Source organism: Drosophila novamexicana, unplaced genomic scaffold (assembly GCF_003285875.2).
Source record: "Drosophila novamexicana strain 15010-1031.04,08,12 unplaced genomic scaffold, DnovRS2.1 tig00001089-arrow-arrow-pilon, whole genome shotgun sequence".
Classification (NCBI taxonomy): Eukaryota; Metazoa; Arthropoda; class Insecta; order Diptera; family Drosophilidae; genus Drosophila; species Drosophila novamexicana.
This window is the reverse complement of record NW_020824841.1, coordinates 738,199-754,954: the sequence shown is the minus strand read 5'-3', so window position 1 is coordinate 754,954 and position 16,756 is coordinate 738,199.

Genomic DNA, 16,756 nt, shown 5'->3' with positions numbered 1-16,756 from the left:
GAACGCAAGGATATCAGAACCTGTAAGAGCTAGAGACCTGAAATTTTAGATGTAGGTGCTCCTATTTCCCGCGCAGATCGAGTTTATTTCCGATAATCGATAACTTACTCCGTTTCCAAGCAATCGATATCGATATCCTGTTTTTTGGGCAATTTTGGTAAATAATAAGAGCTAGAGTCACCAAACTTCAAATATAGCTTCTAAAATAGAATATATATATTCATTTGATGTTGGAAGAAGAGTGTTCAGGGTATCCCTTAGTCGGGAGCTCCCGACTAGAACCTCTTACTTGTTTAATTTGAAAGAAGCTGTTTGTCCTAGAGGCGTCTCCTCCTTAGAGCAGTACCCGTTAGCAGAGTTTCCACTGTACGAAGCGAGGTCAAGTTGTTGAAAGAGAATCCATCCTATCTCTCTATCAACTTTCTATTTCTCGTAACAGTTGTGACACATAATTACGAGGGCGAAAGTGGGCGTAGTAAAATTAGTTCTAAAATAATTGTGCAGCAACATTTTTAACAATTTGATTAGATAGCTTCATATCTAAAGATATAGAGAATTATTTTGATTTGCATTTGAGAAGGAAGCGAAGTTAAGAATTAATATATTTTTTAAATATTACTATTACTTATTATTATTTATATTATGTTCATTATCATTGTTATTATATTAATAATAAATGTATGTTAAATATGTTTGACACTTTCTGTCGCCTAAGAGACAAGCATAAATACCCCAATGGGTGGCTTTTTAGAGAGAATGCATTCAAGCAACTTTACCCCTTTGCTTCTGTTAACTATTTCGAATGAAATGTACAATTTTTGTAAACACAATTTAAATTGTATCCCACTGGGACTCGTGCATATTTCTAAAATGCTGAGGGCGTTGTGTGTGGGCTCTTAAAAAGGAAATCTGACAGCTTGTTGGGTCGCACCGTCTGTGGAGATAATTAAGAAGGACTCATGCTGGCATTGGATAGTGCTGACTAGCGGCACATTCCAACCAAGGTCCGTTACTAAAAATATAATCATTTTTGATACAGCAAAGCGCTTTGTAGTCGAGCCTTTTAATTGTCGGGACAGTGGCTGTTCGACAAGGCGACGGCCACCAGCCCACTCAACTGCACCTATCCAATGGCTCTCAAACGGATCCGGCTGGACCCGACGACCCTTGTTCGAAGCGTAAGCGGCTTGTTCTTGACGGTTGCCTTTGTTGCCATCCTTGAGCTTGCAATTAAAATGTTCATTTGGGCTGCATCAATTATAAATGCCAGTTGGGGGGAAATAGAACGAACCTAGCGAACCACTCACTGTGGACACTCGGCTGAGATTTTCAACAGCAATTTAAGCTGCTTTGCACATTGTTCCAATAAGATTAAGTAGTTATACATATATTTCTGTAGCGCATTGAACAAAATGTCCTTTGCTGAAGTCTCTTAGCCAATCAGGCTCTGCGAACGATATGCGAACCTAAATATGTGTACTATCAATTGCTACAAGCTCTATAAAATGTGCCAGGGGATCAATTAGAAATGCGATTTCGCTATCCACAAAGAAAATGTACAGGCACATTTTTAGTGTGATTTCCCAGAGGTGAAGTTAAGTAGACCTTAACACATAAAAGGCCAATAACTAATGCCTATATTTAAACAATAAAACCTTAACTGCCTTGTAGCGCCCATTTTTGCAGTTAGATTATGTTAACTTTTATTATGTGACAGTCTTGTCTGTGAGGTTTTTCGAATATACAATTATATTAAATTGTATTATGTGATAATCTAATGAAAAGATATTGGTTTTGTAATGTAAGCCTTGTTATTTATTTATGAATATTATGCAATTCTATGTCAGCTTTGATAAGTTTAGGTTGACATATATTAAGTTATGTTAAGTTACGTTAGGTTGTGTTATATAAGGTTATGTACTTGTATTTTAAGTTGGTTAATTGTATGTTATTAAATGGTATTTTATGTTACGTTATGTTATTATATACTTTGTTACAATATATTATGCTACTATACATTATGTTATGTTATATTATGTTATATAAGCTTATGTTATCTAATGCTATATTAGTTTGTTTTGTTACATAATGTTGTTATGTTTATGTCATCTTTTGTCGTATTAGGTTAAGTTTTGTTATATTATGTTATGTTATGTTAAATGATGTAAATCAATATTATGTTAAGTTATATTATGTTTTGTGATGTTATGCCTTATTGCTGGTTCCACTGTACACTGGTTTAATTTGCATGCAACTGGCGTGCGCTTTGATTCCATTTTGATGCCTCCTTAAGTTGCGCTCTCGACAATGTTGCCACTCAGCCAACTGCGCTTTGGAAACTGAGCAATAAACTTAATTTTTACTACTGCGTATGCTTAAGTGCGTTGGTTGCGCACTCAAACAAATTTTGCTGCTAGTTTTTAACTGTTCCTTAAGTGTCTCGTTAATGAACCTGTTTACAACTCAAATTAAGAAAATAACAGGGTATATTTAAGAACAACAGCAATGCCAATCAGGCTGCAGGCTTGCACGTAGGGGTCAACTGTCATCAGCATCGAATGCATCATTAGCTCCATCATCAGCAGCCCCCACACGATTTGCATGCCACCCAACATATCGGGCTGGGTGAAATTTAAGCAGCAAAGCTCGACGCGAATGGATAATGATGTCGCATAACGGAGCAGGGCAGAGTAACTGACATTTGTATGATGCCCAATTTTTTTTTTTTTCGGCTGCCAACGTATGCACATAAAAACAGCGACTGTGGAAGGCGGAGGCGGCTCAGCACGAGGGTTGATCTAGAAGTACCAAAAGGTCAACAACTTTTCTTATTATTGCTTTAAGAAATTGCGACAAGTTAAACTATTTAACATGCGCTTTTGTCTGGCCGAGATTCGAGATTCATTTGTGAAACGAACCAAAATCTTATAAAGAGGCGTTAAATGGAAAAGTTGGACGCTCTCTCAGATCGATAAACCATTGGACTAGGCTGAATTTTCTTGATCTTCTATTGAAAGTTCAATCTAATAAATGCCTTTGCATTCCAATTTCAATCGCTTGCCATAAACAATAGGATTATTTGTATGTAATCATAAAAATAAGCTATTCATCAGTTTTATATTATATATGGAGTGGGCTACTCATTGTTCCACCCTCGCAATGAAGCGGCCATTTTTGTGCTCCCTCTCTATGTATATGGAAGAAGCATGGCTGCAAACGAGCTGTTGTTAGTTTTTCACACAGCATTTTCTTTGTGCCTTAAGTAATTTAATTTATGTGCTCCCCACACACAGAACTACAAACATTTGCCGGCTGACGGGAAAAAAGAAAGAAAGAAAGAGAGAGAGACAAATTAGAGATACGAGTACACATAATAAAAGAAGAAATAAGCACATCCACATGCTGGCCAAAATGTTGGCTTTACCATATGTAGTGATTGCCATCTTTGTTGTTGCTGTTGTTGCTTTATTCTCTATTTATTTACATTGCCACTGTGACAAAAACCAAATTGTGACTGCCTACGGAATTTGGGTCCCTATAACTTACCCTTACGCCTTGCTGCATCTGCTGTTCCTTTTCCATCCAGACCCAAGCCAACCCAAGTTTCTGCCACAACGACATATCTCGAACTGAACGAGTGGGGGATTCCTTCAACTTCTGCGTTGGGGCTTCATATTGCTTTATTCATGGCATTTTGTGCGGCGTTGGCAAAAACAAAATAAAACAGCAACAAAAAAAAAAAAAAAAACAAGAAAACAAGAATTATCTTTATCTCTGGCTAGCTGGAGAATTAATACCCTATCAGATATATGGCGACATACGATATCATATTCAGGCCAAAGCTGTGCTTTTAACATACCCTTAAAAAATTTTGATACATTTTCCACAGATCTCGTCTATGCAAGATGGAAAAATAAAAAATCTATGGAGAGGGAGAAAAAATATAGCTTCTATGATAATAGGGTTGATATTTTACTAATATGATAATAAGCCTTATATTTTCCTTCTTCCATAGATGAGATCTGACGAAATACTTCTTTTCTGTTTTCAAAGTATAGCAACAATGCCAAATGCCATCAAGATAGCGTCAAGATTGAAGAGTGACAGACTGACAATGCGTTACGCATTTTATGACAAAATTATGATACCCTTGGGCAGGGTATACAGAAAGAAACAAAAATTGCAAGGCTCATAGCGTAGCAGTAAATTCTGAGGTTTGGATTTGCGTTTGTCTTTGTTTGCGGCTTTGGGTTTGGGTTGCGCTTGAATGAGTTCTGGGTGGCTTGTGTGTTCATATCAGGCGGATTGGACTCAATCCAAGTGCGAAAAAATCTGCAATAACAGAGTTATGAGCCCTGCTACAATTAAATATTTGAATTATTGTATACCCTAACCGCAGTATTGCCCCGGCAAAGCAAAGCACAGCAAAGCCCCAACGTCTAGAGGTTCAAGCAGTCGGAATACTGTCTGGAACGTGAAAAACGACAGCTCATTGGCAGCCTAATGAGGCTATTTGTTGGCATCAGGTGACATTATTCATGGGATTTTTAGGCCGACGCTGCGCTGAATACCTCGTCCCTGGTCGCCGACGAGGCAATGTTCAGCAACGGCAAAATTTAACCACAATTGATCTATTGCGAAGCTACGTCCAGTCTTTACCATGTTTCCAAATGATTTATTGAATGGGCTTTCCCAATTTGTCGGCCAGCGTAATGTTATAAATCTTTTGCCTTAAAGAGCCTCGTACATTCTTAAACATCCAACTAGACATGCAGCCTTGAGCAGGTTCCCAGCGTATCTCAATATCAGAGAATGTGCCGCGAAGTCCTCAAGATTTTTATCAGTACCGAGTTAGTGGCTCAATCAAATGAACACCAAATGAAACTGAGACTTTAATCAAATGCAAATAAATATGCGAGACACGCATCCAGAACTAGGGAATTACAGGCCCAGGCCCCAACTACAGCCTGGGCAGGTCAATTGGTGTCGCCCAGCCCAATGGGGGACCAAGCACTTGGCTGGCCTACATCCGGCCGGGGCATCAGCTCCCCGCGGTCAATCATTAAATAAACAAACGTCAAAGATGAGGCCACTTGACCGCAGCACTGAAGGAAGGAAGTGGCTGGCCAAACTTCGACGCCGTTGATGTCGATGATAATGATGATGAAGATGCACGATAGTTCCTATCAAATGGTCGAAGGAACGCAGCCGCAACCAACCCAAATGTGTGTCAGGGGTGTGGGTGGCTTGAGGAGCGGGAGGTGTTTGAATTAAGAAATGAGACTTACTTAAAGTGTTGCTCCCGTCCAAAGCTTGGCCAGAGCAGAGACTTCATAGTTAGTAACTGCCTTAAGCTCCGAACTCTTAATTTTGTGTGTCCTGGTCATGTCCGGCTGTGTCTAAGCTGTTTGCTATTTGCCGTTCTCTGGTAAACATGACTGCCCCCAGTCAAACGAGTGAGTGTGTCAGTGAGTGTGAGTGCTTCTAAATGGGTGTTAGTTTGAATGTTAGACCAATTGTGCATGAGCAACCTGCAATGCTTGAGGCTAAGCGAGGTCCACTCCCTATTCGCCCGCTGGCAATTACGAATCGTAAATAAAACAGGTAAAAGTAGGCTTCGATTTAGATTATTCACAAACAGTTTGCACCGACAAGGAGGCCTTCTGGCGATATCCTCCTAGCAGACATCGTGACAAATGCTTTAGACGCCAGGACACGTACATCCTCAGAGTTGGGTATGTTGATGGGGGACGCGACAAATATTGCCGAGTAGCACAATAATCGATGAATTTATCTTCGATGTGATGATGGCGACATTAAACCCCCCTCTTTATCCACTCTCACTCCTTTCACCCACCTTACCCCATCGTTGATGCATGTGGCTGGAAAAATGATTGGCCGTAAAATCTTATTAACATTTTTCATATTCCACGATGCAGTCTAAGAATCTGCTCCCTGTGACCCGCACCATTTGTGTCTCTGTCTCGTACTCAAGGTCTCTTTACATTCTTCGTATATTGCTAATTTATTTTTATCTCACACCCTACGCTCCATTAGGGGGTGTCAGTCGACCCACTCCAGGCGTCGTCACAACGACCTTGCTGCAGCAGCCAGCCAGCCAACCTTGAGACTCGCTCGGCGATTCCTCGACTGTAATTTGATTGTTCCTGGTTTTGTTATCGTAAGCTTCTGCTGTTTATGACACTGCGACGTGTTCTTCATCTCCGCCTTGGCTCAGCTATCCTCTTATAACCACAGCTGGCACCAATTGACGGCCTACCCCGACCCTCCAGACCCCAACAAAGTCAGAGTATGAACAAATACCTTAATAATGAATCCAAATCCTCCCGCTGAGAATTCTATTCCATACCTGATGCTTGTGGCAAACTGTTCTTGTTTAATGCATTCAAATATAACTGAATAGTTTCATTGCTATTGCCAGCGGGTTAGGTGGAAATTTCCATCGCAAGGGGCGACAAGTGCAGCAATGCAGTCTAAACAATTCGGAATGCCTGTAACGTCAACGACAACTGGACAAGAGATGGACCAAGGGGCGCATGTGCCAAGAATGTGCCTGTGACTTTCCCAGCTGTGAGGAGCTGTGCTGCTGGTTTTTGGATTAGGAATAAGTACTTAAAGGGTGGTGTTTGGGGACCAGCACTTTTAACCCAAAGTCCCACTGTGCTTCACTGAATTCATTTGGCATTCATTCAGAGTGCTTTGACCCTTTGCCAGCTGTTAATTGTTATTGCTGAAACTGTTTAATAGACCAGGGAGTTATTAAGTCTTGAAAATCATTGGACGGCATCATTTGGCCAGTTCAAAATGTGCACCAAAATTCGAGCAAGGGGCTTCCGTAGCTGGTTGGGTTGGGCTGGGTTCGGGGCCATCGACATCCATGTAATTTGATTCACATTTGTTGATTATGCTCTAGACTTTGCAATTGATACAACATTCCAGTTGGTCGCGTCGCTTGGCCAAATCCATTGCCGAGGACGCTGACCAGACCAGAGAGATGCCGAATCAGCGCGATGGAACAGAGACATAGACAGTGCGGCAAGCTGTCGGGGCACAATGAGCTTTGGATTCGGAAATATTTCGTAAGTGGCTTGCAGTAAGCAGCATTTGCTTGTCCTCGACATATTTGGGCCAGCCTTACAAAAATGTTCAAACTGGTGTTGGACAAACACGGCTTGCTGCCAATTTGTTACATCGAGCTGCCAACTTGCTGTAATAATCGGCTGTTGAAATTTAACTTGCATTTACAGTTTACCCAATTTGCGGATAGCTGTGCCAAATACACACCAGACCACCTCAGGCCAGACAAGAGCAGGTCAGCTCAGCCACTGTGCCCCAAGAAGCACGACTCCCTTGCATCCGCCTGGAAAAGCATGTCATAATAGTTGAAGCGGTCGCATGCTTAAGCTCAACACAGAATATGAAATTCCTGGTGGGCAAATATTTTCTAGACATAACTGCAGCGACACGAACCTCTTCTCCTTCAACGCACTGCATCAGCAACAATTTCGTTTTTGCATTGTGTTTGGCCGGCAAAAAACACAGCCCGGAGCCGATGCGGGTCCACGGCCACTTAGCCTCGGCTCGCAGCACCAGGGACAGTGGACAGTGGATAGCTCCACGTTGCGAGACGTTCCACTGCTTTCCGCAGGGGTCTGATTGCAACGTGACTGTGCATTGATTGCAATTTCAGCTAGCACAATATCTAGTCTATAGTTCGGGCCATGGCCAAAGCCCAGCGCAGCTTAGCCCAGTCAGGCAATTGCCTCCCCGCTGCACTCTTCTTACCCTATGCCCATTAAAAGGATATCTATTTTAAAGCAGGATTATGTAGCTATTGCACTAACCGTCTGTATGTATGCTAAGCGATATGCGAAATTTCAAAAGTGAACATCAAAAAATGGAATAATTTTGCATTAAAGTGAATTTTACAGTTTTGCGTTATACCTGATTACGTGGTATGAGCTAGTCGAGCACTTTGCAAGTCGCACTTGCTTTTATTGCTCGGCATGAAAGTGAAATGGCCAAAAAGCTTTAACGGCACGTAAATTGCTATTTGTATTTAAATGACTGCCATCTGTGCCATTCCCACTTACCATCCCTAAACACAAGTAGGTAGGTATACTAAAGTATATATCTGTGAGTACTGCGTAAGTGTATGTGTGTGTGTATCTGTGAGCTTGCTGGCGAGTGGCCAATAGGCATCCAATGGAAGCCGGCATATTGAAATTCCTGCTGCGAAGCGAACTGATTACAAATGCCCGGTGGAAACCAATTTAAGCTATGCGCGACTATCAAATACTTGAAACACTTTAGACCCCAACACAAATAAGAGTACTTTAATCAAAAGTACCCGACGAGCAGATACCCTGAGCACACACACCAGCTGCTGCGTCTTTTTCTACGCGATGCACTCTTGATTTACTTCGGTGCTTATAGTCCGATCAGTATGCAATTTTCAGGTATTCAATATAGAAACCAACTGTGTGTTTAAAAACATTTGTAAAGCTTGTTCTGTGATAAATATTTCATATTTATTCATATTTGAAAATTAGACATAGACTTACAGACTGATGGATCGACTATATATATAACATACGTTATGGAGTCGATGTTTTTGTTGCCTCTGGTAAACACTTGCACAGAAATATCATGCCCTCTCTAGTCATTTTCAATGGATATAACAAATTGGTTATTCAACAAATTTGAAAACGGAATTTGGATATTTAAAAGCCATTAATTTTAATCTAATCCTTGACTTCCATAAATAGTTCCGCCTTATTTTATTCAAAAGACTCAACTCGTAAACGAGTTTCATGAATAAAGAGTAAATACATATTTAAGGCATGAAATATTTTTAAAGATTGAATTGCATTTAAATGCACACCTGTTCAGAACTGAGCCAGAATTTGCTTTGGAGTTAGATTTAATTCGATGTCATGCTCACTGTGCGAGCATCATTAAATATGCGTTATATGTAGAAGATAATGTCAATCATTTCGACAACACTTTTTACCCATTTTTTTTGTGCTGGCGTATAAATAGAAAATTCAATAAAAATGTAAATACAATCTATGCTGTTAGTGTGCACTCCACCCAAATTTAGAAATAACCTTGAGCTGTGCTCATGACCGAAAGCATTAAATCAAAAGGTGTGTAGAGTTAGTTAAATGGGCATTCATTATAACTTAATTGAATGAGTCCCATAAACTTTGATACATATAATCTAACCCATTCAAGGATTATAAGAGGCAATTATGGGGCAACTTTAAGAGCAATAAACTTCAATTGATTTGAAGGTCTGTTGTTGTCACAGTGGAAACCACATGGGAACCAGCTCGTTTGCCATCTCGTGGATCCAAAGTCAAGGACATGCACACGCAGCCCACATACATATGTGGGCACACACACACACACACACATGCGCACGTCTATAAATACACAGAGTGTGTGATTATCTCAAGAGTTCTTTCGCCAGTTTGTGTTGTTACAATCGTACTCAACGTTTGCTTTGGCTGTAGCCCAGTAACAACATTTTACGGACTACTTTCCCCAGTGGAAAGATAGAGGCTGCGCCGAGCGACACAAACGCCTACAAAAAGAATAAAGTTAGAGAACAGGCGGTATTTGTTTTATTTTTGTTTTGTTTGCATGTATTTCTTATACTTATACTTATTTTTATTTATTTATTTATTTTTTTTTTTGCCACGTTACAACATTTTTAAAAGTTTAGTTTCGTAGGCTCGGGCACATTCGTTGGCCGCCGCTTACCACTTGCCACTTTCCTGTTGGAGCTCACTTTGTTTTACAACATTTTTATGCGTTTCGGTCCGCAAATATTTCACACAGCCTGGCTCAGTGACGCGGAAACGGAAACGGAAGCGCCCTGAGAATCGAGAACCAAAAGCGAGGCGCCCCAAACAGCCCAACCGCCAGGCGCACCAATTGCCAAATATGTGGAAATGGCAGTTGAAATGCCGATTTTGCAAAGCCCCCAGCCCCCCTCCCGAAAGACCGGGCGTAAAGCTAAATTGTCAACGTTGCCGCAACGGACGTTTCTTACAGCCGAGTGATTTCTTTGTGGCAATGCATCAACATTAACAACAACAACAATAACAACGAAAACAGCAACAACAACAACAACAACACAAACACCAACTTAAAGCATTACGAACGATCGCCCCAGCCCCAAAATGAAATTAAAGTCGTGTTGCTACGGTCATTGGTTTGGGGCGTTGGCCCCCAGCTCCAACGAGGACTTGGGCTCCGTTTCGTTAACGTTTCGCTTTCGTCAAGGATGTCATTTAAAGCGCTTTAAATTAATAGTTACTCGTCCTCCTCGAGACTCGCCAGATTGGTGTGTGTTTGCATAGCATTCATATGGCCGCTGGCAAATGTTCGTAAATATTTCATATAAATGTATTTATTGAACTTTCAATGAGCCCAGCCCAACCCCAGCACCAAAAGGATACAACATTTGCCACTGTCTGCAACCATCCCCATGTAACGCACGTCTGCTATACGTTATTTAAGTTTTACGCAATTTGTACACCCAACATGAATACCAACTGGACACTGTGGTCGAGTCCGTTCGCCATGCCAGGTGAACGCAATCAGTTCTGTCCGTTTCAATTTGGATACCCAATATGTGTTTAATAGGATATCACAGAGATGATTTAAATGGAATATTCGGAATAATAGTCAAGACACGCGCAGGAACAACAACAAACTTGACACAGATTGATTGACTGAAAGCTGAGCAATATAATTTGATTTTAATGCATAAATTATCAGGTAAATTCATCAAATTATTTGGTAATATAAAATACACTTTGAACTGATCATTTTATTAGCAAGAAAAATCAAGAGTGCACTAGTCGGGAGTGCACAACTAGGAAATACCCTGAACCGCCTACCGGGCTGGTACTACCTACAAACTTTTCTTGGGGAAAATGGAAGCAGGTATCACCTTATCAGCGCATACCTAGCTGTTGAATTATGCTAAACAGCCTGTTCTGAAAAAATTGGTATTTATCGATATTTTGAATATGGGACAAAAATGACATACATAATTCTGCGTATGCTATAGGAGAATATAAATATCGAAACTTAAGTCAATTTGGTTTTGTAGTTTCGAAGTGTTCACATAGATGGTTAGACAGACTGAAAGACAAAGGGACAGATATCATCAGATCGTTGCGGTTCGTTCTGATTAAGAACATATACACTTTGATGTAAGGATTGGCAAAGTTTCCTTCGATCACATACATTTGCATAATAAAATCTATACCATATATACCCTATTTTCTGCACATTTTCAATGGATATAGGGCCTTTAAAAATTATGTATAATATGCATATAATACATACTTAGTTCGAAAAGAAGCTTAGTTGAAGTTCCACCAGCGGCGGTGACAACCTACAATTTAAAACAATCATAGCTGCAAAACGAATAAAATAGTCGAAAAATTCGGTTCACTATTGACTCAGTTAAAGGTTCGGTTCGTAAAGCTTGTTTACCAGATGCACAAGCCTAGGCTCTCGATCAAACTTTGGTTCTTCACATTTTTAACAATTTCCAACTGAAAAATTTCATCAAATTTAAATAAACCTAATTCTGTTTTTACACGGTATTTTTTTAAACGGTTTTGATTTAACTAGGTTTGAAACCTAAAAAAAAAAATTTTAATTTTAATTTTGTACACGATTTTAAACCATTTAGCACGAGCTTAAATCTTTTGGGCTTCATTTTTTTTTTGTCAAATTAAATTTTTCCAAAATATGTTCTTATTAAAAATTTAGGTGAATTCCCTTTTTTCGCATACAAGCAAATTTACTTGTCAGAGCAATTGAAATGTGTTAATATTTTGTGAACTAACATATCAAGCTTAAAGCTTAATAACTATGCTTGTGTAAAGAAATAAACATGGATACTTGTTCTTAAAAAATCTTTGTTTTTCACTAATTTTAATAGGTTTTAGAGACAAGGAACTAATTACCTATTTTTGCATACGATCAAAGTGTGTTTTACGCGCTTGTTTCTGAAACCAAACTACCGCGTAAAAGCAGAATAAGGTGTATTTTTACTAATGGGAATTAGTTCACTTTTTATATTTAGCGTGCTGAACGTTAAAATATTTGTATGTATAAAAAAGTTAAAAGCCAAACTATTATTTGAAAATATAACTCGGATTATGGCTCTATTCATGGTATATTAAAGATTGGAATTGCAGAGTTCGGCTTAAAACCGAATTGTTGCATGGCCAACAAAAAGTTGCGCATAAGATTTAATTTAATTTAAAATGTGTCCTATGTTTTTTTTAGCGACAGCATCCATCAATAACATCATTTTTATGGATGTGGCTGACGGGCACATAGATAAAAAAACATTTTTTTAGTCACAGCAACTTGTGCGCTGCTTGTCCTTTAATTGCCATTTAAGGACCTCTTTGTTTTGATGCCTGTGGTGTTTGCGTCCAGTTCAGATGCTTTGTGGGTTTCTCTATCAACTCAAATTGCATTTTTTTTTCTTGCTTTGTTGCGTATACGCAGAGTGCGCCGCACACGCAGCACAGCCCAAAATAATGACAACTACATGTGTACATGTACTTGTCCAACAAATGTACAATATGTGTATGTGTTGTGTGTGTGTGTATATGTCATTTGGGGCGCTATCTGAGCGCCTTTTGATTGCGATAAGTGCCACAATTTGGTGCTCATTTCATTGTGGGCGTGCAAAAGCTGATGCTGCTCAATTTAGGAAAATATTGTGAAAGTGGAGCAGGACGAATAAATGGAGATAAATTAAAGCTATCCAATTGCTGCTGACTCGGCTAGTTGAGAGCTGGATAATTGGACTGCTCGAAAATCGATTGGGTTAAAGCAACCGTCCAGACTTAAAGGTGAGCCAACATGCAGCTTTTCGCACCGTGGGACTTCCCATGGTGCTCGAATTGATGCGAAAATACGCATCAGAAAATTATTTTTATTTTTACTAAAGTCAGTTGCAGTCGCTCAGACGCTGCCTTTGCTCTTGCACCCTAAAAACATTTAATTAATCCGAACAAATCGACCAGAACATATCAATTCAAACTGTGGCTCCCGAGCCAGTACAGAAAATATGTCAATAAACTCCTAAAATATTTTCAGCTCCGTTGCATTTGAGACCCCGGGGGGAAACTCCCTTTGATTTTGTGAACAAAGCTTAGAACTTTGCTATTCATTATGTTTACAATTTAATAAATATTTTGTAGCAACATATACACTCGGACAGAAGCGAACTCCTGCATTCCGAAACGCCAAATCGGCCAAGCACAAAAAAGAAGGCAAACAAACAACAAACAATAAAAAAAAACGATGCGAAAAATTAAAAGGAATGAAAAAGGACAAAGACAAGAAAATCTGGCTGATGGAATGTTTATTGCTTTGTTTGTTTAACCATCAGCAAATCAGCTGAGCTCTCATTTCATTGGCTTTTTAATTGAATTGAATTGAATGGAATTGAATTGGAGCTCCGGGGGGTGTTGAGGGGCAGATTTTGGCTCATTAAATAGTTAATTCCTTTATGAATTGGATTAGCAAGCATAATTAAAGACATTAAGGCAATAAATGAAATCAACCAGTCATGTATGCAAATCAAAAGAAGCTCAAACCGATTGCCATGAAATATTTTAGCATAAATCGAATCATAGCAATTCGAGAAAAATCTCTATTGACATACTCAGCTCAACTTTGCGCATATCTCTCCTAGGTCTTGATTAAATACCAATTTCAATGCTAAATTAAACTTTAATTGTGGCTTTCGATGCACAGCAACCAATAAATAATAACAACAACGTTAAAATTCAAGTAAGCAAAAATAAAATGTTTAAATATAAAAAAAAAGAGTTCCAATTGAATTTATGCGAAATAAATATTTGATTGAAACAGTATTTACAGAATTATTGACATTTTAAATTGTAAGACTTTAAATAATTAAATTAACTAATTAATTACCATTTTTTTGTAATTGAACGAATTTATTGCTTGGCGAACGAATTTATTGTTGTAGCGGGTATTATCCGTATTATTGTCCCTGACAAATTTTGAGCTTCAAATTTAAGTTTTAACTTTACACCCATTTCCTACCATAGCCCGTTGAAACCTACCCTTACCATCTTCAACTTCAGCTTCCTAACTCTTACGCTTTGTATTTGTGTTGATCAACAGTCAGTCAATTAGTGGGCAAACAGTTTTGTATATAGAGATATATATATATTTGTAATTACGTTCTCACCAATAAATTGCCACGCATGATTATTTCATTTTCATGTATCTGTAGGCGGAAGACGAACTTTTATATAAACATTTCACTGAAAGAACAGAAAAGCAGAGTTCATGTCAAATAGCTTAAAAATGCTGCCTGTTTGCTAAGCCTCACTTGAATTATGGAAAATCGCAGAGTAGAGCATTTATTTATAAATTCGTTTCTTGCCATTTTCAGCTCAGCTCAACATAAAAAAAGTATTTTAATGCATAAATGCATGCATTTAAACTAATAAATACCGGCATGCAGACATACGATTGCAATAGTTGTTACTTTCCTTTTCTATGATTATTAGACATACTTAGTTATGCATAATACATACCAGTTTTTCAATGGCGACCGCCAAAGCCATAGCAATTGCCTCCTCCATAGTTAAATCTTCGTTTCTTCAAGCTGCCGCATCCTTAATTTTTCAAGCCGCCGCATCCTTCTATTCTTAGGTTGCCGTTTCCTCAAATTGAAACCCGCTTCCTCCACAGTTGAAGCCGTCTCCTGCTATAATATGAGACTTCTCATGAGAGGCTTACTTGCATATATGTGAATCGCGTAGTAGGGCAATACATTTATTCACATATATGAACGCATACATAATATGTACATATATACTTGATTACATGCACAGATACAAACATACATACGTACGTACATATGCACATACATGAATGAATAAATCACCTGGCAAAATTATTAATTATACTTAACATTTTATGTTATGTTTATACAGATTCTGCCTGTGATAATTTTAGAGCTGAAAAATAAACTGGATAGATTCAAAATAAGAAATTGTTAATAAAGAAACACACAAAAAGCTTAGACCCCAATCATTGGATATATCTAACCATATTTTGTAATTGCCAATTCTGTTTAGAGATTAGATTTGGCCGGCAAATTCTGTATTGAAATATATATATGGCTTGCTATATTTTCAGTGGAACGCATTTATACATAAAAATAACGAGTTGCGTTAAACATTTTAAATTAACTCTACAAAAAATCAGGTTTACGACCTGAAATATTTGCATAGATAAATAATTATGAACGAAATATCAATTTCATTGAATTGAAGGGGTCACTGCGCTTTAATGTATGTGTGCGAAGCATTTTAAGCATCTGAATACATTTTGTAAGTCAAGCATATTAATGAAATATTTATCTAGATCCTGTTTTAATACCTGATCCTATTGCAAGTCTGTCTGGGCTAGAGCCTTGCATCGTGGTGCGGCTGGCACTTGACGCAGAGGCCTAAATGAATGCCAGTTATAAATTTCAAGCGAACTTAATTAGATAAGCGGCAAGAGGCAGTTGCTGGCATCGGAGGACTGTGGCTGTCATTTTCTTTTGGCGTGTGGAGCATCTGGCATATGGCAGCACGTGTATGGGGCTATCAGCGTAAGCGATTCTCGAGTTTTGGCAAAGTTTGGGAGCAGAGTCAGAGGATAAAAATATGCCAGTTTGATTTTAATAAAAACGAGCAACAACTGCGGCATCATCAGCAGTAGCAGCATCAGCAGCAGTAGCAGCGGCAGCGACATGCCAAAGCGGAATCAAATGTACATCGGTGGTAGTCAGCTTTCACCCCGAGTTAACCTACAGAATCCATATTCTTGCCCTTTGAGGGGGGCAATTATGCCGAAATTACAAACTTGTTATCTCATTTATGGCGCCAGCTGTGTGTATTTTTGATTTCCTGCTATGATTTTTCAAGAGTTCCTAACAAAATGCCAGCCCGTCGGCCATCTGCTTCTCACTTCCCAAATATCCCAGCAGGTGTGTGTAGGCACGCGTGCTTTCACAAATTTTTAATTAAAAATCTGCCAACGAGTTCAGCAAAAACTACTTAAATACATAGTGCTATATATTTAGTTACTGAACAATATCAATAACAAAGCGTACCACGTGCCCCAAATGACTACTCATTTCACTGCCAACGCGCACCGCGCACCCACGCATATTTGTATATTAAGCATACGCAGCGTAGCCATGGCCCGTGGCCGCAAGCGTGTATCAATACTGAGTTGATGCGCAGGTATTACCTTATATTTATTTATTCAAATATAGGCAGACGGCCAATGGCAAACACCACAAATAACGCAGTGTCGACACGTGTCGTCACAAGCATTTTGATCCATGTTTTTGAAAGCAGGTATCAATATAAATTAAATATCAAAATTATTTCCAGATAACTTCATCAATTAAGAACATTGCATTCAGATGTAACTGTCTTCGACATGCTCTGCTCGCAGCCAAAAACAGGTCGTATTGATTCCAAAATCACAAACCAAACAAGTGTAAGAGGTTCTAGTCGGGTGCTCCCGACTAGGGGATACCCTGAACCCTCTTCTTCCAACATCAAATTCATATATATATTCTATTTTAGAAGCTATATGTCCAGTTTGGTGACTCTAGCTCTTATTATTTATCAAAATTGCCCAA